This window comes from Engystomops pustulosus, chromosome 2 (genome assembly GCF_040894005.1).
Source record: "Engystomops pustulosus chromosome 2, aEngPut4.maternal, whole genome shotgun sequence".
Lineage (NCBI taxonomy): Eukaryota > Metazoa > Chordata > Amphibia > Anura > Leptodactylidae > Engystomops > Engystomops pustulosus.
This window is the reverse complement of record NC_092412.1, coordinates 259,593,290-259,618,286: the sequence shown is the minus strand read 5'-3', so window position 1 is coordinate 259,618,286 and position 24,997 is coordinate 259,593,290. Positions and strand designations below refer to the sequence as shown.

Genomic DNA, 24,997 nt, shown 5'->3' with positions numbered 1-24,997 from the left:
TGCCCCAAATATTTATACTCCTTAGACTGCCCCCAAATATTTATACTCCTTAGACTGCCCCCAAATATTAATACTCCTTAGACTGCCCCCAAATATTAATACTCCTTACACTGCCCCAAATATTAATACTCCTTAGACTGACCCCAAATTCTAATACCCCTTACACTGCCCCCCAAATATTAATACTCCTTACACTGCCCCAAATATTAATACTCCTTAGACTGACCCCAAATAATAATACCCCTTACACTGCCCCCAAATACTGATACCCCTAATACTGCTCCCCAAATATTAATGCTCCCAACACTGCCCCAAATAATACTCTTTACACTGCCCCCCCATATAATAATACCCCTTACATTGCCCCCCATATACTAATACCCCTTACATTGCCCCCCATATACTAATTCCCTTTACACTGCCCCTAAATACTAATACCCCTTACACTGCCCCCCAAATATTAATACTCCTTACACTGCCCCAAATATTTATACTCCTTAGACTGCCCCCAAATATTAATACCCCTTACATTGCCCCCCCATATACTAATACCCCTTACACTGCCCCCATATATTAATACCCCTTACACTGCCCCCCATATATTAATACCCCTTACACTGCCCCCCATATACTAATACCCCTTACACTGCCCCCCATATACTAATACCCCTTACATTGCCCCCCAAATACTAATACCCCTTACACTGCCCCCAAATATTAATACTCCTTACACTGCCCCAAATATTTATACTCCTTAGACTGCCCCCAAATATTAATACCCCTTCCACTGCCCCCCAAATATTAATACCCCTTCCACTGCCCCCCAAATACTAATACCCCTTCCACTGCCCCCCAAATACTAATACTCCTTACACTGCCCCCCAAATATTAATACTCCTTAGACTGCCCCCCAAATATTAATACTCCTTAGACTGCCCCCAAATATTAATACTCCCAACACTGCCCCAAATATTAATACTCCCAACACTGCCCCAAATAATACTCTTTACACTGCCCCCCATATACTAATACCCCTTACATTGCCCCCCATATACTAATACCCCTTACACTGCCCCCCATATACTAATACCCCTTACACTGCCCCCCATATACTAATACCCCTTACATTGCCCCCCATATACTAATACCCCTTACATTTCCCCCCATATACTAATACCCCTTACACTGCCCCCCATATACTAATACCCCTTACACTGCCCCCCATATACTAATACCCCTTACACTGCCCCCCATATACTAATACCCTTTACACTGTCCTGTGATGTGTGTACAGCCTGATCCTCCATAACATCTCACACTACACATCACTTATAGGATCCATGTATGGTACATATAGTGAGACAATACTATACACACAACTACAGCCATATATAAATAATACCGTCATATATACAATGCAATTACAGGAATATATATAAATACTCAGGCACTCATCCATATACAGACACTTTAACACACAGTATAGCTATATACTGTCTGTTCCCTTACACATGGAGACATCACACCTACTGTGCAGTACCTGTGGGTCATGCACTACCCAATCCCTGTACAGCAATGCAGATGTATATATGGGCTGCAGCTCATAGCAAGGCAGATGCCCAGCACAGCACAGCACACGGCTTCCTCTTCCTGTGCTGCTAAGCCCCGCCCTCCTCTACGACCCGACTGCAGCGTGTGTGAGAGGAGATGCAGCACAATCCAGGGTATTGAGGAGGATCTGCAGCCAGACAGGATCCAAAGGTAATGGTGCAGGGGATGCATGTCCTGGAAGTGAGGCTACTACAGCACCCTTAGCAGGTCACTGTCACCCTCTGCCCTCACCCAGACTACAACACCCCTCTACAAAGTCAGGAACATTCTGGGCTATTGGCAGTAGCTATACCATAGGTCCCTACATGATCTCTCTCTCTCTCTCTCTCTCTCTCTCTCCCATCTCCCATCGGGGCCTGGAGGCAGCCGGGGCCCAGAATACCGGAGCGGCTGGGGTCTAGGCACGCTGGGGTCACAGTGCTTGGTATGGGGACCGGAGGGCTGTCCTACAGCCTGGCAAGTCTCCAGCAGGTGGTGTGTGCAAGAAATATGGAGGGAGAGGCTGATGTACTGGATCTCCCCGGGGCAACCCCTGAGTGTCTGTAGGATATGTCCCTCGGTTATGGATGGGGAGCCCGTGGTGGTAACAGCCGTATCCAGGGATCAGACGAAGTAGTGACTCTTTTTTGAACATCAGGTAGCAGGCAACGGGCCAAAACGGTTTCACAGCAGATTCTGGCACTGGAAGAGTCGTGGAGAGGGTCCTCAGGAATAGTGCACCAGTCTGGTAGTAGATGGAGGCTGGGATGGAGCTGTGTCCAATCTGTGGAAGCTGCAGCTCTGGGTCTCCTGACTCTGGTCCTGGGATTGGGTTCCGTGACACCAATAAAGGTGCATGGACACTGACTCTGGAGACTAGATAAGACCTGACACTGAGGTCAGACTGCTGACAAAGACCATGTGCTCCCCCTGGTCAGGTGGTAGCACTTATCCAATCACACTCCAGATTACAATACAGCCAACTGATTGGATAACACCCATTTAACCATCGCCTTTCCAGGCAGAATCTACAGCTGCTATTACACAATGTCCAGGCTTTAGAACCTTCATAGAGGGTCCATGACTCCCCCTAACAGCCTGGAGAGGGCGCTATTCACAACTATCGGCCTGCCTATGCATTGTCCGGGGTGTTGCATATCTCTCTCTCTCATGTTCTGTAGCCTCCAGGCTGCGATTCCCCGGGTCCGTGTCATCTCATGGTATCAGATCATGTTGTGACATCACTGATCTGTTGTACATGTGGATAAAAATGGTGCAGATGTTTATGAAGACGTTTCCTGCAGATCCTGCGATGTGCAAGTAATCTAAGACTAATTATACACAGGCGGGAAGAGGCGCAGGGGCAGCTGCAGGAGGAGAGGAAACTGCAGACCCCGGGGAAGCAGCCGAACCACAATGAGGGAGCAGATGACACCGTGTTCAGGCAGAGGGGTCTCCACCGTCATTCAGTGTTTTCATGTAGTTATACCCTACAACCTGCTCTCTAGATGTTGTAGAACTACAACTCCCAGCATGTTCTGACCTCTGACAAAGTTACTGCCCATTGAGTATATCCTTATATACAGTATAACCGCATCTGCTATGAGCTCCCCCTATTGGTGGCTTCAAAAAGAACAAATTATATTATATTATACAGTAACCATTCAGGAGAGCGGGGTCGGTTTAGTGCTTTATGTAATGCTCCAGCCTCATCGAATGACCCCCATCACCTGTGTCTACCCTTACTAACCTAGTGCCCCCATAAGACTGCCTCCACAGCCCCCCATAACACTGACCCCAACAGCCCCCCATAACACTGACCTCCACAGCCCCCATAACACTGACCTCCACAGCCCCCGATAACACTGACCTCCACAGCCCCCCATAACACTGACCTCCACAGCCCCCCATAACACTGACCTCCACATCCCCCATAACACTGACCTCCACATCCCCCATAACACTGACCTCCACAGCCCCCCATAACACTGACCTCCACAGCCCCCCATAACACTGACCTCCACAGCCCCCCATAACACTGACCCCCACATCCCCCATAACACTGACCTCCACATCCCCCATAACACTGACCTCCACAGCCCCCCATAACACTGACCCCCACATCCCCCATAACACTGACCTCCACATCCCCCATAACACTGACCTCCACATCCCCCATAACACTGACCTCCACATCCCCCATAACACTGACCTCCACATCCTCCATAACACTGACCTCCACATCCCCCATAACACTGACCCCCACATCCCCCATAACACTGACCTCCACATCCCCCCATAACACTGACCCCAACAGCCCCCCATAACACTGACCTCCACATCCCCCATAACACTGACCTCCACATCCCCCCATAACACTGACCCCCACATCCCCCATAACACTGACCTCCACATCCCCCATAACACTGACCCCCACATCCCCCATAATACTGACCTCCACATCCCCCATAACACTGACCTCCACATCCCCCATAACACTGACCTCCACATCCCCCATAACACTGACCCCCACATCCCCCATAACACTGACCTCCACATCCCCCATAACACTGACCCCAACATCCCCCATAACACTGACCCCCACATCCCCCATAACACTGACCTCCACATCCCCCATAACACTGACCCACACATCCCCCCATAACACTGACCTCCACATCCCCCCATAACACTGACCTCCACATCCCCCCATAACACTGACCTCCACATCCCCCATAACACTGACCTCCACATCCCCCATAACACTGACCCCCACAGCCCCCCATAACACTGACCCCCACATCCCCCATAACACTGACCTCCACATCCCCCATAACACTGACCTCCACATCCCCCATAACACTGACCTCCACATCCCCCATAACACTGACCTCCACATCCTCCATAACACTGACCCCCACATACCCCCATAACACTGACCCCCACATCCCCCATAACACTGACCTCCACATCCCCCATAACACTGACCTCCACATCCCCCATAACACTGACCTCCACATCCCCCATAACACTGACCTCCACATCCCCCATAACACTGACCTCCACATCCCCCATAACACTGACCTCCACATCCCCCCATAACACTGACCCCCACATCCCTCCATAACACTGACCTCCACAACCCCCATAACACTGACCCCCACAGCCCCCCCATAACACTTACCTCCACATCCCCCCCATAACACTGACCTCCACATCCCCCCATTACACTGACCTCCACATCCCCCCCATAACACTGACCCCCACATCCCCCCATAACACTGACCTCCACATCCCCCCATAACACTGACCTCCACATCCCCCCATAACACTGACCTCCACATCCCCCCATAACACTGACCTCCACATCCCCCCATAACACTGACCTCCACATCCCCCATAACACTGACCTCCACATCCCCCATAACACTGACCTCCACATCCCCCATAACACTGACCTCCACATCCCCCATAACACTGACCCCCACATCCCCCCATAACACTGACCTCCGCATCCTCCATAACACTGACCTCCACATCCCCCATAACACTGACCTCCACATCCCCCCATAACACTGACCTCCACATCCCCCATAACACTGACCTCCACATCCCCCATAACACTGACCTCCACATCCTCCATAACACTGACCTCCACATCCCCCCATAACACTGACCTCCACATCCCCCCATAACACTGACCTCCACATCCCCCATAACACTGACCTCCACATCCCCCCATAACACTGACCTCCACATCCCCCCATAACACTGACCTCCACATCCCCCATAACACTGACCTCCACATCCCCCATAACACTGACCTCCACATCCCCCCATAACACTGACCCCCACATCCCCCCATAACACTGACCTCCACATCCCCCCATAACACTGACCCCCACATCCTCCATAACACTGACCTCCACATCCCCCCATAACACTGACCCCAACAGCCCCCCATAACACTGACCTCCACATCCTCCATAACACTGACCTCCACATCCCCCATAACACTGACCTCCACATCCCCCCATAACACTGACCTCCACATCCCCCCATAACACTGACCTCCACATCCCCCCATAACACTGACCTCCACATCCCCCATAACACTGACCTCCACATCCCCCCATAACACTGACCTCCACATCCTCCATAACACTGACCTCCACATCCCCCCATAACACTGACCTCCACATCCCCCCATAACACTGACCTCCACATCCCCCATAACACTGACCTCCACATCCCCCCATAACACTGACCTCCACATCCCCCATAACACTGACCTCCACATCCCCCATAACACTGACCTCCACATCCCCCCATAACACTGACCTCCACATCCCCCCATAACACTGACCCCCACATCCCCCCATAACACTGACCTCCACATCCCCCCATAACACTGACCCCCACATCCTCCATAACACTGACCTCCACATCCCCCCATAACACTGACCCCAACAGCCCCCCATAACACTGACCTCCACAGCCCCCCATAACACTGACCCCAACAGCCCCCCATAACACTGACCTCCACAGCCCCCCATAACACTGACCTCCACATCCCCCCATAACACTGACCTCCACATCCCCCATAACACTGACCCCCCACATCCCCCATAACACTGACCCCCCACATCCCCCATAACACTGCCCCCCACATCCCCCATAACACTGCCCCCCACATCCCCCATAACACTGACCTCCACATCCCCCCATAACACTGACCTCCACATCCCCCATAACACTGACCTCCACATCCCCCATAACACTGACCTCCACATCCCCCATAACACTGACCCCCACAACCCCCCATAACACTGACCTCCACATCCCCCCATAACACTGACCTCCACAACCCCCCATAACGCTGACCTCTACATCCCCCATAACACTGACCTCCACATCCCCCATAACACTGACTTCCACAGCCCCCCATAACACTGACCTCCACATCCCCCATAATACTGACCTCCACATCCCCCCATAACACTGACCCCCACATCCCCCATAACACTGACCTCCACATCCCCCCATAACACTGACCCCCACAACCCCCCATAACACTGACCTCCACATCCCCCCATAACACTGACCTCCACAGCCCCCATAACACTGACCTCCACATCCCCCATAACACTGACCCCCACATCCCCCATAACACTGACCTTCACATCCCCCATAATACTGACCTCCACATCCCCCCATAACACTGACCTCCACATCCCACCATAACACTGACCTCCACAGCCCCCATAACACTGACCTCCACATCCCCCATAACACTGACCTCCACAGCCCCCCATAACACTGACCTCCACAGCCCCCCATAACACTGACCTCCACAGCCCCCATAACACTGACCTCCACATCCCCCATAACACTGACCTCCACATCCCCCCCATAACACTGACCTCCACAGCCCCCCCATAACACTGACCTCCACAGCCCCCCCATAACACTGACCTCCACAGCCCCCCATAACACTGACCTCCACATGCCCCATAACACTGACCTCCACATCCCCCGATAACACTAACCCCCACATCCCCCATAACACTGACCCCCACATCCCCCATAACACTGACCTCCACATCCCCCATAACACTGACCCCCACATCCCCCCATAACACTGACCTCCACATCCCCCCATAACACTGACCTCCACATCCCCCCATAACACTGACCCCCACATCCCCCATAACACTGACCTCCACAGCCCCCATAACACTGACCCCCACATCCCCCATAACACTGACCTCCACAGCCCCCCATAACACTGACCTCCACAGCCCCCCATAACACTGACCCCCACATCCCCCATAACACTGACCTCCACATCCCCCCATAACACTGACCTCCACAGCCCCCCATAACACTGATCCCCACATCCCCCATAACACTGACCTCCACATCCCCCATAACACTGACCTCCACATCCCCCATAACACTGACCTCCACAGCCCCCCATAACACTGACCCCCACATCCCCCATAACACTGACCTCCACATCCCCCATAACACTGACCTCCACATCCCCCATAACACTGACCTCCACATCCCCCATAACACTGACCTCCACAGCCCCCCATAACACTGACCTCCACATCCCCCCATAACACTGACCTCTACATCCCCCCATAACACTGACCTCCACATCCCCCATAACACTGACCTCCACATCCCCCATAACACTGACCCCCACATCCCCCCCATAACACTGACCTCCACATCCTCCATAACACTGACCCCCACATCCCCCCATAACACTGACCTCCACATCCCCCCATAACACTGACCTCCACATCCTCCATAACACTGACCTCCACATCCCCCCATAACACTGACCTCCACATCCCCCCATAACACTGACCTCCACATCCCCCCATAACACTGACCTCCACATCCCCCATAACACTGACCCCCACATCCCCCCCATAACACTGACCTCCACATCCCCCATAACACTGACCTCCACAGCCCCCATAACACTGACCTCCACAGCCCCCATAACACTGACCTCCACATCCCCCATAACACTGACCTCCACATCCCCCCCATAACACTGACCTCCACAGCCCCCATAACACTGACCTCCACAGCCCCCCCATAACACTGACCTCCACATCCCCCATAACACTGACCTCCACATCCCCCCATAACACTTACCCCCACATCCCCCATAACACTGACCCCCACATCCCCCATAACACTGACCCCCACATCCCCCATAACACTGACCTCCACATCCCCCATAACACTGACCCCCACAACCCCCCATAACACTGACCTCCACATCCCCCCATAACACTGACCTCCACAGCCCCCCATAACACTGACCCCCACATCCCCCATAACACTGACCTCCACATCCCCCCATAACACTGACCTCCACATCCCCCATAACACTGACCCCCACATCCCCCATAACACTGACCTCCACATCCCCCATAACACTGACCCCCACAGCCCCCATAACACTGACCTCCACATCCCCCATAACACTGACCTCCACAGCCCCCCATAACACTGACCCCCACATCCCCCATAACACTGACCTCCACATCCCCCATAACACTGACCTCCACATCCCCCATAACACTGACCCCCACATCCCCCATAACACTGACCTCCACATCCCCCATAACACTGAACTCCACATCCCCCCATAACACTGACCCCCACATCCCCCATAACACTGACCTCCACATCCCCCATAACACTGACCTCCACATCCCCCATAACACTGACCTCCACATCCCCCATAACACTGACCTCCACATCCCCCCATAACACTGACCTCCACATCCCCCCATAACACTGACCCCCACATTCCCCCATAACACTGACCTCCACATCCCCCCATAACACTGACCCCCACATCCCCCATAACACTGACCTCCACATCCCCCCATAACACTGACCCCCACATCCCCCATAACACTGACCTCCACATCCCCCATAACACTGACCTCCACATCCCCCCATAACTCTGACCACTGACCTCCACATCCCCCCATAACACTGACCTCCACATCCCCCATAACACTGACCCCCACATCCCCCCATAACACTGACCTCCACAGCCCCCCATAACACTGACCTCCACATCCCCCATAACACTGACCTCCACATCCCCCATAACACTGACCTCCACATCCCCCATAACACTGACCTCCACATCCCCCATAACACTGACCTCCACATCCCCCCATAACACTGACCTCCACATCCCCCCATAAGACTGACCTCTACATCCCCCATAACACTGACCCCCACATCCCCCCATAACACTGACCTCCACATCCCCCCATAACACTGACCCCAACATCCCCCATAACACTGACCCCCACATCCCCCCATAACACTGACCTCCACATCCCCCCATAACACTGACCTCCACATCCCCCCATAACACTGACCCCCACATCCCCCCATAACACTGACCCCCACATCCCCCCATAACACTGACCCCCACATCCCCCATAACACTGACCTCCACATCCCCCCATAACACTGACCCCCACATCTCCCATAACACTGACCTCCACATCCCCCCATAACACTGACCTCCACATCCCCCATAACACTGACCTCCACAGCCCCCCATAACACTGACCTCCACATCCCCCATAACACTGACCTCCACATCCCCCATAACACTGACCTCCACATCCCCCATAACACTGACCCCCACATCCCCCCATAACACTGACCTCCACATCCCCCCATAACACTGACCCCCACATCCCCCCATAACACTGACCCCCACATCCCCCATAACACTGACCCCCACATCCCCCATAACACTGACCTCCACATCCCCCCCATAACACTGACCTCCACATCCCCCCCATAACACTGACCCCCACATCCCCCATAACACTGACCCCCACATCCCCCATAACACTGACCTCCACATCCCCCATAACACTGACTCCCACATCCCCCATAACACTGACCTCCACATCCCCCCATAACACTGACCCCCCACATCCCCCCCATAACACTGACCCCCACATCCCCCATAACACTGACCCCCACATCCCCCATAACACTGACCTCCACATCCCCCATAACACTGACCTCCACATCCCCCATAACACTGACCCCAACATCCCCCATAACACTGACCTCCACATCCCCCATAACACTGACCTCCACATCCCCCATAACACTGACCTCCACATCCCCCCATAACACTGACCTCCACATCCCCCCATAACACTGACCCCCACATCCCCCCATAACACTGACCCCCACATCCCCCCATAACACTGACCCCAACATCCCCCATAACACTGACCTCCACATCCCCCCATAACACTGACCCCCACATCTCCCATAACACTGACCTCCACATCCCCCATAACACTGACCTCCACAGCCCCCCATAACACTGACCTCCACATCCCCCATAACACTGACCTCCACATCCCCCATAACACTGACCTCCACATCCCCCATAACACTGACCCCCACATCCCCCCATAACACTGACCTCCACATCCCCCCATAACACTGACCCCCACATCCCCCATAACACTGACCCCCACATCCCCCATAACACTGACCTCCACATCCCCCCCATAACACTGACCTCCACATCCCCCCCATAACACTGACCCCCACATCCCCCATAACACTGACCCCCACATCCCCCATAACACTGACCTCCACATCCCCCATAACACTGACTCCCACATCCCCCATAACACTGACCTCCACATCCCCCCATAACACTGACCCCCCACATCCCCCCATAACACTGACCCCCACATCCCCCATAACACTGACCCCCACATCCCCCATAACACTGACCTCCACATCCCCCATAACACTGACCTCCACATCCCCCATAACACTGACCCCAACATCCCCCATAACACTGACCTCCACATCCCCCATAACACTGACCTCCACATCCCCCATAACACTGACCTCCACATCCCCCATAACACTGACCCCCACAGCCCCCCATAACACTGACCTCCACATCCCCCATAACACTGACCTCCACATCCCCCATAACACTGACCTCCACATCCCCCCATAACACTGACCCCCACATCCCCCATAACACTGACCTCCACATCCCCCATAACACTGACCTTCACAGCCCCCCATAACACTGACCTCCACAGCCCCCATAACACTGACCTCCACATCCCCCATAACACTGACCTCCACATCCCCCATAACACTGACCTCCACAGCCCCCCATAACACTGACCCCCACATCCCTCCATAACACTGACCTCCACATCCCCCCATAACACTGACCCCCACATCCCCCCCATAACACTGACCTCCACAGCCCCCATAACACTGACCTCCACATCCCCCATAACACTGACCTCCACAGCCCCCCATAACACTGACCTCCACAGCCCCCCATAACACTGACCTCCACAGCCCCCATAACACTGACCTCCACATCCCCCATAACACTGACCCCCACATCCCCCCATAACACTGACCTCCACATCCCCCCATAACACTGACCTCCACATCCCCCCATAACACTGACCCCCACATCCCCCATAACACTGACCTCCACAGCCCCCATAACACTGACCCCCACATCCCCCATAACACTGACCTCCACAGCCCCCCATAACACTGACCTCCACAGCCCCCCATAACACTGACCCCCACATCCCCCATAACACTGACCTCCACATCCCCCCATAACACTGACCTCCACAGCCCCCCATAACACTGACCCCCACATCCCCCATAACACTGACCTCCACATCCCCCATAACACTGACCTCCACATCCCCCATAACACTGACCTCCACATCCCCCTTAACACTGACCTCCACATCCCCCATAACACTGACCTCCACATCCCCCCATAACACTGACCCCCACATCCCCCCATAACACTGACCCCCACATCCCCCCATAACACTGACCCCCACATCCCCCCCCATAACACTGACCCCCACATCCCCCATAACACTGACCCCCACATCCCCCCCATAACACTGACCCCCACATCCCCCCATAACACTGACCCCCACATCCCCCCCCCATAACACTGACCCCCACATCCCCCATAACACTGACCCCCACATCCCCCATAACACTGACCCCCACATCCCCCCCATAACACTGACCCCCACATCCCCCATAACACTGACCCCCACATCCCCCCCATAACACTGACCTCCACATCCCCCATAACACTGACCTCCACATCCCCCATAACACTGACCTCCACAGCCCCCATAACACTGACCTCCACATCCCCCATAACACTGACCTCCACATCCCCCCCATAACACTGACCTCCACAGCCCCCATAACACTGACCTCCACAGCCCCCCATAACACTGACCTCCACATCCCCCATAACACTGACCTCCACATCCCCCCCATAACACTGACCCCCACATCCCCCATAACACTGACCCCCACATCCCCCATAACACTGACCTCCACATCCCCCATAACACTGACCCCCACATCCCCCATAACACTGACCTCCACATCCCCCCATAACACTGACCTCCACAGCCCCCCATAACACTGACCCCCACATCCCCCATAACACTGACCTCCACATCCCCCCATAACACTGACCTCCACAGCCCCCCATAACACTGACCTCCACATCCCCCCATAACACTGACCCCCACATCCTCCATAACACTGACCCCCACATCCCCCCATAACACTGACCTCCACATCCCCCCCATAACACTGACCTCCACATCCCCCCCCATAACACTGACCTCCACATCCCCGCCCATAACACTGACCTCCACATCCCCCATAACACTGACCCCCACATCCCCCATAACACTGACCCCCACATCCCCCATAACACTGACCTCCACATCCCCCATAACACTGACCTCCACATCCCCCATAACACTGACCCCCACATCCCCCATAACACTGACCCCCACATCCCCCCCATAACACTGACCCCCACATCCCCCATAACACTGACCTCCACATCCCCCCATAACACTGACCTCCACAGCCCCCCATATCACTGACCCCCACATCCCCCATAACACTGACCTCCACATCCCCCCATAACACTGACCCCCACATCCCCCATAACACTGACCTCCACAGCCCCCCATAACACTGACCCCCACATCCCCCCCATAACACTGACCCCCACATCCTCCATAACACTGACCTCCACATCCTCCATAACACTGACCTCCACATCCCCCCATAACACTGACCTCCACATCCCCCATAACACTGACCTCCACATCCTCCATAACACGGACCCCCACATCCTCCATAACACTGACCTCCACATCCCCCCATAACACTGACCTCCACATCCCCCATAACACTGACCTCCACATCCTCCATAACACGGACCCCCACATCCTCCATAACACTGACCCCCACATCCCCCCATAACACTGACCCCCACATCCCCCCATAACACTGACCCCCACATCCCCCATAACACTGACCGCCACATCCCCCATAACACTGACCTCCACATCCCCCATAACACTGACCCCCACATCCCCCATAACACTGACCTCCACATCCCCCATAACACTGACCTCCACATCCCCCCATAACACTGACCCCCACATCCCCCATAACACTGACCTCCACATCCCCCATAACACTGACCTCCACATCCCCCATAACACTGACCCCCACATCCCCCATAACACTGACCTCCACATCCCCATAACACTGACCTCCACATCCCCCATAACACTGACCTCCACATCCCCCATAACACTGACCTCCACATCCCCCCATAACACTGACCTCCACATCCCCCATAACACTGACCCCCACATCCCCCCATAACACTGACCTCCACATCCCCCCATAACACTGACCTCCACATCCCCCATAACACTGACCCCCACATCCCCCATAACACTGACCTCCACATCCCCCATAACACTGACCTCCACATCCCCCATAACACTGACCTCCACATCCCCCATAACACTGACCTCCACATCCCCCCCATAACACTGACCTCCACATCCCCCCATTACACTGACCTCCACATCCCCCCCATAACACTGACCCCCACATCCCCCCATAACACTGACCTCCACATCCCCCATAACACTGGCCCCCACATCCCCCCATAACACTGACCCCCACATCCCCCATAACACTGACCTCCACATCCCCCATAACACTGACCCCCACATCCCCCATAACACTGACCTCCACATCCCCCCATAACACTGACCCCCACATCCCCTATAACACTGACCTCCACATCCCCCCATAACACTGACCCCCACATCCCCCATAACACTGACCCCAACATCCCCCATAACACTGACCTCCACATCCCCCATAACACTGACCTCCACATCCTCCATAACACTGACCTCCACATCCCCCATAACACTGACCTCCACATCCCCCATAACACTGACCTCCACATCCCCCATAACACTGACCTCCACATCCCCCATAACACTGACCTCCACATCCCCCATAACACTGACCTCCACATCCCCCATAACACTGACCTCCACATCCCCCATAACACTGGCCCCCACATCCCCCCATAACACTGACCCCCACATCCCCCATAACACTGACCCCCACATCCCCCCATAACACTGACCTCCACATCCCCCCATAACACTGACCCCCACATCCCCCATAACACTGACCTCCACATCCCCCCCATAACACTGACCTCCACATACCCCCATAACACTGACCTCCACAGCCCCCCATAACACTGACCTCCACATCCCCCCATAACACTGACCTCCACATCCCCCATAACACTGGCCCCCACATCCCCCCATAACACTGACCCCCACATCCCCCATAACACTGACCCCCACATCCCCCATAACACTGACCCCCACATCCCCCCATAACACTGACCTCCACATCCCCCATAACACTGGCCCCCACATCCCCCCATAACACTGACCCCCACATCCCCCATAACACTGACCCCCACATCCCCCCATAACACTGACCCCCACATCCCCCATAACACTGACCTCCACATCCCCCATAACACTGACCTCCACATCCCCCATAACACTGACCTCCACATCCTCCATAACACTGACCCCCACATCCCCCATAACACTGACCCCAACATCCCCCATAACACTGACCTCCACATCCCCCATAACACTGACCTCCACATCCTCCATAACACTGACCTCCACATCCCCCATAACACTGACCTCCACATCCCCCATAACACTGACCCCCACATCCCCCATAACACTGACCCCCACATCCCCCATAACACTGACCTCCACATCCCCCATAACACTGACCCCCACATCCCCCATAACACTGACCTCCACATCCCCCATAACACTGACCTCCACATCCCCCATAACACTGACCCCCACATCCCCCCATAACACTGACCTCCACATCCCCCATAACACTGACCCCCACATCCCCCCATAACACTGACCTCCATAGCCCCCATAACACTGACCTCCACATCCCCCATAACACTGACCTCCACATCCCCCATAACACTGACCCCCACATCCCCCCATAACACTGACCTCCACAGCCCCCATAACACTGACCTCCACATCCCCCCATAACACTGACCCCCACATCCCCCATAACACTGACCCCCACATCCTCCATAACACTGACCCCACATCCCCCATAACACTGACCTCCACAGCCCCCATAACACTGACCGCCACATCCTCCATAACACTGACCCCCACATCCCCCATAACACTGACCCCCACATCCTCCATAACACTGACCCCCACATCCCCCATAACACTGACCCCCACATCCCCCATAACACTGACCCCCACATCCTCCATAACACTGACCCCCACATCCCCCATAACACTGACCTCCACAGCCCCCATAACACTGACCCCCACATCCTCCATAACACTGACCCCCACATCCCCCATAACACTGACCCCCACATCCCCCCATAACACTGACCTCCACAGCCCCCATAACACTGACCTCCACATCTCCCCATAACACTGACCTCCACATCCCCCATAACACTGACCTCCACATCCCCCATAACACTGACCCCCACATCCCCCATAACACTGACCCCCACATCCCCCCATAACACTGACCTCCACATCCCCCATAACACTGACCCCCACATCCCCCATAACACTGACCTCCACATCCCCCATAACACTGACCTCCACATCCCCCATAACACTGACCCCCACATCCCCCATAACACTGACCTCCACATCCCCCATAACACTGACCTCCACATCCCCCATAACACTGACCCCCACATCCCCCATAACACTGACCCCAACATCCCCCATAACACTGACCTCCACATCCCCCATAACACTGACCTCCACATCCCCCATAACACTGACCCCCACATCCCCCATAACACTGACCCCCACATCCCCCATAACACTGACCTCCACATCCCCCATAACACTGACCCCCACATCCCCCATAACACTGACCTCCACATCCCCCATAACACTGACCTCCACATCCCCCATAACACTGACCTCCACATCCCCCATAACACTGACCCCCACATCCCCCCATAACACTGACCTCCACATCCCCCATAACACTGACCCCCACATCCCCCCATAACACTGACCTCCACAGCCCCCATAACACTGACCTCCACATCCCCCCATAACACTGACCTCCACATCCCCCATAACACTGACCTCCACATCCCCCCATAACACTGACCTCCACATCCCCCATAACACTGACCTCCACATCCCCCATAACACTGACCTCCACATCCCCCATAACACTGACCTCCACATCCCCCATAACACTGACCCCCACATCCCCCATAACACTGACCCCAACATCCCCCATAACACTGACCTCCACATCCCCCATAACACTGACCTCCACATCCCCCATAACACTGACCCCCACATCCCCCATAACACTGACCCCCACATCCCCCATAACACTGACCTCCACATCCCCCATAACACTGACCCCCACATCCCCCATAACACTGACCTCCACATCCCCCATAACACTGACCTCCACATCCCCCATAACACTGACCTCCACATCCCCCATAACACTGACCCCCACATCCCCCCATAACACTGACCTCCACATCCCCCATAACACTGACCCCCACATCCCCCATAACACTGACCTCCACAGCCCCATAACACTGACCTCCACATCCCCCCATAACACTGACCTCCACATCCCCCATAACACTGACCTCCACATCCCCCCATAACACTGACCTCCACATCCCCCATAACACTGACCCCCACATCCCCCATAACACTGACCCCCACATCCCCCCCATAACACTGACCTCCACATCCCCCATAACACTGACCCCCACATCCCCCCATAACACTGACCTCCACATCCCCCCATAACACTGACCCCCACATCCTCCATAACACTGACCTCCACATCCCCCATAACACTGACCTCCACATCCTCCATAACACTGACCTCCACATCCCCCATAACACTGACCTCCACATCCCCCATAACACTGACCTCCACATCCCCCATAACACTGACCTCCACATCCCCCATAACACTGACCTCCACATCCCCCATAACACTGACCTCCACATCCCCCCATAACACTGACCTCCACATCCCCCATAACACTGACCCCCACATCCCCCATAACACTGACCTCCACATCCCCCATAACACTGACCCCCACATCCCCCATAACACTGACCCCCACATCCCCCCCATAACACTGACCCCCACATCCCCCCATAACACTGACCTCCACATCCCCCATAACACTGACCTCCACATCCCCCATAACACTGCCCCCCGCAGCCCCCCATAACACTGACCTCCACATCCCCCATAACACTGACCTCCACAGCCCCCCATAACACTGACCTCCACATCCCCCATAACACTGACCCCCACATCCCCCATAACACTGACCCCCACATCCCCCATAACACTGACCCCCACATCCTCCATAACACTGACCTCCACATCCCCCATAACACTGACCCCCACATCCCCCATAACACTGACCCCCACATCCCCCATAACACTGACCTCCACATCCCCCCCATAACACTGACCTCCACATCCCCCATAACACTGACCTCCACATCCTCCATAACACTGACCTCCACATCCCCCCATAACACTGACCTCCACAGCCCCCCCATAACACTGACCCCCACATCCCCATAACACTGACCCCCACATCCCCCATAACACTGACCCCCACATCCCCCATAACACTGACCTCCACATCCCCCCCATAACACTGACCTCCACATCCCCCATAACACTGACCTCCACATCCTCCATAACACTGACCTCCACATCCCCCCATAACACTGACCTCCACAGCCCCCCCATAACACTGACCCCCACATCCCCCATAACACTGACCTCCACATCCCCCATAACACTGACCCCCACATCCCCCATAACACTGACCTCCACATCCCCCATAACACTGACCCCCACATCCCCCATAACACTGACCTCCACATCCCCCCATAACACTGACCTCCACATCCCCCCATAACACTGACCCCCACATCCCCCCATAACACTGACCCCCACATCCCCCCATAACACTGACCCCCACATCCCCCATAACACTGACCCCCACATCCCCCCATAACACTGACCCCCACATCCCCCATAACACTGACCCCCACATCCCCCATAACACTGACCTCCACATCCCCCATAACACTGACCTCCACATCCCCCATAACACTGACCTCCACATCCCCCATAACACTGACCTCCACATCCCCCCATAACACTGACCTCCACAGCCCCCCATAACACTGACCCCCACAGCCCCCCATAACACTGACCCCCACATCCCCCCATAACACTGACCTCCACATCCCCCATAACACTGACCTCCACATCCCCCATAACACTGACTCCCACATCCCCCATAACACTGACCTCCACATCCCCCCATAACACTGACCCCCCACATCCCCCATAACACTGACCCCCACATCCCCCATAACACTGACCTCCACATCCCCCATAACACTGACCCCCACATCCCCCCATAACACTGACCTCCACATCCCCCATAACACTGACCCCCACATCCCCCCATAACACTGACCTCCACATCCCCCATAACACTGACCCCCACATCCCCCCATAACACTGACCTCCACATCCCCCATAACACTGACCTCCACATCCCCCATAACACTGACCTCCACATCCCCCATAACACTGACCTCCACATCCCACCATAACACTGACCTCCACAGCCCCCCATAACACTGACCTCCACATCCCCCATAACACTGACCTCCACATCCCCCCATAACACTGACCTCCACATCCCCCCATAACACTGACCCCCACATCCCCCATAACACTGACCCCCACATCCCCCATAACACTGACCTCCACATCCCCCATAACACTGACCCCCACATCCCCCCATAACACTGACCCCCACATCCCCCCATAACACTGACCTCCACATCCCCCATAACACTGACCTCCACATCCCCCCATAACACTGACCCCCACATCCCCCCATAACACTGACCCCCCACAGCCCCCCATAACACTGACCCCCACATCCCCCATAACACTGACTCCCACATCCCCCATAACACTGACCTCCACATCCCCCATAACACTGACCTCCACATCCCCCATAACACTGACCCCCACACCCCCCATAACACTGACCCCCACACCCCCCATAACACTGACCCCCACACCCCCCATAACACTGACCTCCACATCCCCCATAACACTGACCCCCACAGCCCCCATAACACTGACCTCCACATCCCCCATAACACTGACCTCCACAGCCCCCCATAACACTGACCTCCACAGCCCCCCATAACACTGACCTCCACATCCCACCATAACACTGACCTCCACAGCCCCCCATAACACTGACCCCCACATCCCCCATAACACTGACCTCCACATCCCCCATAACACTGACCTCCACATCCCCCCATAACACTGACCCCCACATCCCCCCATAACACTGACCTCCACATCCCCCATAACACTGACCTCCACATCCCCCATAACACTGACCCCCACATCCCCCCCATAACACTGACCCCCACATCCCCCCATAACACTGACCTCCACATGCCCCATAACACTGACCTCCACATCCCCCATAACACTGACCTCCACATCCCCCATAACACTGACCTCCACATCCCCCATAACACTGACCCCCACACCCCCCATAACACTGACCCCCACATCCTCCATAACACTGACCTCCACATCCCCCATAACACTGACCTCCACATCCTCCCATAACACTGACCTCCACATCCCCCATAACACTGACCTCCACATCCCCCATAACACTGACCTCCACATCCCCCATAACACTGACCTCCACAGCCCCCCATAACACTGACCCCCACATCCCCCATAACACTGACCTCCACATCCCCCCATAACACTGACCTCCACATCCCCCATAACACTGACCTCCACATCCCCCATAACACTGACCTCCACATCCCCCATAACACTGACCCCCACATCCCCCCATAACACTGACCCCCACATCCCCCATAACACTGACCTCCACATCCCCCATAACACTGACCTCCACATCCCCCATAACACTGACCCCCACATCCCCCCATAACACTGACCCCCACATCCCCCCATAACACTGACCCCCACATCCCCCCATAACACTGACCTCCACATCCCCCATAACACTGACCTCCACATCCCCCATAACACTGACCTCCACATCCCCCCATAACACTGACCTCCACATCCTCCCCCATAACACTGACCTCCACATCCCCCATAACACTGACCTCCACATCCCCCCATAACACTGACCCCCACATCCCCCCATAACACTGACCTCCACATCCCCCATAACACTGACCTCCACATCCCCCATAACACTGACCTCCACATCCCCCCATAACACTGACCTCCACATCCCCCATAACACTGACCTCCACATCCCCCCATAACACTGACCTCCACATCCTCCATAACACTGACCTCCACATCCCCCCATAACACTGACCTCCACATCCCCCATAACACTGACCTCCACATCCCCCATAACACTGACCTCCACATCCCCCCATAACACTGACCTCCACATCCCCCATAACACTGACCTCCACATCCCCCATAACACTGACCTCCACATCCCCCCATAACACTGACCTCCACATCCCCCCATAACACTGACCTCCACATCCCCCCATAACACTGACCTCCACATCCCCCATAACACTGACCTCCACATCCCCCCATAACACTGACCTCCACATCCCCCCATAACACTGACCTCCACATCCCCCCATAACACTGACCTCCACATCCCCCATAACACTGACCTCCACATCCCCCATAACACTGACCTCCACATCCCCCATAACACTGACCTCCACATCCCCCATAACACTGACCTCCACATCCCCCATAACACTGACCTCCACATCCCCCATAACACTGACCTCCACATCCCCCATAACACTGACCTCCACATCCCCCATAACACTGACCTCCACATCCCCCATAACACTGACCTCCACATCCCCCCATAACACTGACCTCCACATCCCCCATAACACTGACCTCCACATCCCCCCATAACACTGACCTCCACATCCCCCATAACACTGACCTCCACATCCCCCATAACACTGACCTCCACATCCCCCCCATAACACTGACCTCCACATCCCCCCATTACACTGACCTCCACATCCCCCCCATAACACTGACCCCCACATCCCCCCATAACACTGACCTCCACATGCCCCATAACACTGACCTCCACATCCCCCATAACACTGACCTCCACATCCCCCATAACACTGACCCCAACATCCCCCATAACACTGACCCCCACATCCCCCCATAACACTGACCCCCACATCCCTCATAACACTGACCTCCACATCCCCCATAACACTGACCTCCACATCCCCCCATTTCCCCTAAAATAGGATATCCCCGAAAATAAGACCTAGCGGCAGTCATTGCTACAGCTCCCCCCACACCATACATTAGTATTAGTAAATCTTTTAGAAGCTGCAGAAGGTTGTGCCATGGGGAAGAATTCATGGAATTATATCACCGGCTGTTGTGCTGCAAATGTGATCCCAGCAGCTCCCAGGATAAGAAGGGTCATGTATGGAAAGGGCTTTTACTAAACATGAGAGACTGGGCTAATAATTCTAATAAAAATCGAGTCACAAGACATACAGCATGAAATTCAGAGTTTGGAGAGTCATAAGGAGGTTAGAGAAGTAGAATTTTTTGTTCACCTATAAATGTAAATTCTTGTTCATGGAAAAATAAGACATCCCCTGAAAATAAGACCTAGTGCCTCTTTAGGAGCAAAAATTAATATAAGACACTGGGGCACATTTACTTACCCGGCCCATTCGCGATCCAGCGGCGCGTTCTCTGCACAGGATTCGGGTCCGGCTGGGATTTAAGATGGTAGTTCCTCCGCCGTCCACCAGGTGGCGCTGCAGCGCCGAAAATAATCTTAACGCCCCGGAATGCACCATCCCATAGAAGGTGAAGGTGAGCGCTCCCCAAGCGACACATTTTCGGTTTTTAAATGCGGCGGTTTTTCCGAATACGTCGGGTTTTCGTTCGGCCACGCCCCCCCGATTTCTGTCGCGCGCATGCCGGCCCCGATGCGCCACAATCCGATCGCGTGCGCCAAAAACCCGGGGCAATTCATGTACAAGCGGCGCAAATCGGAAATATTCGGGTAACACGTCGGGAAAACGCGAATCGGGCCCTTAGTAAATGACCCCCACTGTCTTATTTTCGGGGAAACAGGGTAGTAGATAGGAATCAGCAACAACACGTCCAGGTGTCCTAGATATCCAGGGATCACCTTACCCCCATCAATAATGGAGACCGCCAGATCAGGTGGCACCGCCAGGAGGGACTGCACCCACCACCCGAGTCACCATCCTGCACCCACCACCCGAGTCACCATCCTGCACCCACCACCCGAGTCACCATCCTGCACCCACCACCCGAGTCACCATCCTGCACCCACCACCCGAGTCACCATCCTGCACCCACCACCCGAGTCACCATCCTGCACCCAGCACCCGAGTCACCATCCTGCACCCAGCACCCGAGTCACCATCCTGCACCCACCACCCGAGTCACCATCCTGCACCCACCACCCGAGTCACCATCCTGCACCCACCACCCGAGTCACCATCCTGCACCCACCACCCGAGTCACCATCCTGCACCCAGCACCCGAGTCACCATCCTGCACCCAGCACCCGAGTCACCATCCTGCACCCACCACCCGAGTCACCATCCTGCACCCACCACCCGAGTCACCATCCTGCACCCACCACCCGAGTCACCACCGCTGACACTTGGGGGACAGGACAGGGACACGCTGACACTTGGGGGACAGGACAGGGACACGCTGACACTTGGGGGGCAGGACAGGGACACGCTGACACTTGGGGGGACAGGACAGGGACACGCTGACACTTGGGGGACAGGACAGGGACACGCTGACACTTGGGGGGACAGGACAGGGACACGCTGACACTTGGGGGACAGGACAGGGACACGCTGACACTTGGGGGACAGGACAGGGACACGCTGACACTTGGGGGCACAGGACAGGGACACGCTGACACTTGGGGGGACAGGACAGGGACACACTGACACTTGGGGGGATAGGACAGGGACACGCTGACACTTGGCGGACAGGACAGGGACACGCTGACACTTGGGGGGACAGGACAGGGACACGCTGACACTTGGGGGACAGGACAGGGACACGCTGACACTTAAGGGGATAGGACAGGGACACGCTGACACTTGGGGGACAGGACAGGGACACGCTGACACTTGGGGGGACAGGACAGGGACACGCTGACACTTGGGGGACAGGACAGGGACACGCTGACACTTGGGGGACAGGACAGGGACACGCTGACACTTGGGGGGACAGGACAGGGACACGCTGACACTTGGGGGACAGGACAGGGACACGCTGACACTTAAGGGGATAGGACAGGGACACGCTGACACTTGGGGGAGAGGATAGGGACACGCTGACACTTGGGGGACAGGACAGGGACACGCTGACACTTGGGGGGACAGGACAGGGACACGCTGACACTTGGGGGGACAGGACAGGGACACGCTGACACTTGGGGGGACAGGACAGGGACACGCTGACACTTGGGGGGACAGGACAGGGACACGCTGACACTTGGGGAACAGGACAAGGACACGCTGACACTTGGGGGACAGGGGACACGCTGACACTTGGGGGACAGGACAGGGACACGCTGACACTTGGGGGACAGGACAGGGACACGCTGACACTTGGGGGGACAGGACAGGGACACGCTGACACTTGGGGGGACAGGGACACGCTGACACTTGGGGGACAGGACAGGGACACGCTGACACTTGGGGAACAGGACAGGGACACGCTGACACTTGGGGAACAGGACAGGGACACGCTGACACTTGGGGGACAGGGGACACGCTGACACTTGGGGGACAGGGGACACGCTGACACTTGGGGGACAGGACAGGGACACGCTGACACTTGGGGGGACAGGACAGGGACACGCTGACACTTGGGGGGACAGGACAGGGACACGCTGACACTTGGGGGACAAGACAGGGACACGCTGACACTTGGGGGGACAGGACAGGGACACGCTGACACTTGGGGGGGACAGGACAGGGACACGCTGACACTTGGGGGACAGGACAGGGACACGCTGACACTTGGGGGGACATGACAGGGACACGCTGACACTTGGGGGGACAGGACAGGGACACGCTGACACTTGGGGGACAGGACAGGGACACGCTGACACTTGGGGGGACAGGACAGGGACACGCTGACACTTGGGGGGGACAGGACAGGGACACGCTGACACTTGGGGGACAGGACA

At 55.6% G+C, this 24,997-nt stretch overlaps 1 protein-coding gene across 2 annotated transcripts in view; it reads left to right on the top strand.

The window, feature by feature from the left end:
* GRAMD1C (GRAM domain containing 1C) overlaps positions 1–24,997 on the top strand; it is a 145,865-nt gene that overhangs the window by 1,016 nt on the left and 119,852 nt on the right. The window lies entirely within an intron of this gene.